Raw genomic sequence first — 980 nt, 5'->3', positions numbered from 1 at the left:
GAATTCAGGCCATTTCTGCTCCCAGGGTCTTCCTGTCTGAGAGCTCTCCATGTCTTGCCCCATGGCCCTGGGTGCTGTCTGGAAGTGCCCCCTACACAATTTCAATGGGGGAGGAAGGACTGCCACTTCCACCTCTGGTGGGGAATGGATGATACTACCTGCTCCTGTGAGATATTCCCAGAATTCCAAATATGGGAGAAATGGACCCTTGTGTAGCCGAAGCTGTGATCAATCTGTGTACAGAGCCCTTGAGACATTTCAAAGATAAGCGGCACATGTGAAAACACGTGACGGTGATTCCTTCACCCCGTTTGTGGCCAACGTGCCAACAGACTAGACCCTGAGGTGCCCGCTTTGCTCTCGGGCCAGCAGGAGGTTCCCCGAGAAGGCCAAAATTCGAGAGCTTCACCTTCAGGGTTAGGGCTTCGATGTTTCTGTCCAGAGCCAAGTCCTTCAAAGAAGGGCAATTGTGGACAGGGCATGCCTCCAAGATGGAAAGAAAACCCACTTTAAGTGACCAGGGCCCCCACGTCTGAACCGTCACTGCAGACAAGCCGAGCGGCCTTCTGAACGATGCCCTGAACTTTACAAGGGCTTTCTGTCGGGCCACACAAAAACCCCTAATGCTCGCCGAGCCCTCCCAAGCACACGAGTGAGCCAAGGGCCCAGAGTAGAGACTAAGGCGCTGGGGCTGGGGACGTGCCATTACAAAAGCGGGACAGCTGCTCCGGCCGTGAACGAGCGTGTCAGAGATGACCTTGCAGACCCAGGTCAGAGGCCATCAGGGACCCCCAGCAGCACACCTGTCTCCCTGTGGGCTGAGTGTCCAGCAAGAGCTGAAACTGCAGGCAGGGCCGGCAACTGGCTCAGGGTTCAAAGCCGAGCTCCCTGCCCGTCGCTGGCACAGGGGTATGAGCGGGCAGGCCGAGTGCTGGCTGGTCACTTAGCTTCAGCTGCTGCCTTCCACTGACTCTCCCGGC

At 57.1% G+C, this 980-nt stretch overlaps 1 protein-coding gene across 10 annotated transcripts in view; it reads right to left on the bottom strand.

Moving 5' to 3' along the window:
- Window positions 1-980, bottom strand: part of FGFR2 (fibroblast growth factor receptor 2) — a 125040-nt gene that overhangs the window by 60428 nt on the left and 63632 nt on the right. The window lies entirely within an intron of this gene.

Source organism: Echinops telfairi, unplaced genomic scaffold (assembly GCF_000313985.2).
Source record: "Echinops telfairi isolate 266 unplaced genomic scaffold, ASM31398v2 ScPeMD7_70;HRSCAF=299, whole genome shotgun sequence".
Classification (NCBI taxonomy): Eukaryota; Metazoa; Chordata; class Mammalia; order Afrosoricida; family Tenrecidae; genus Echinops; species Echinops telfairi.
The sequence above is the reverse complement of the archived record's forward strand: the minus strand, read 5'-3'. Positions and strand labels throughout refer to the sequence as shown.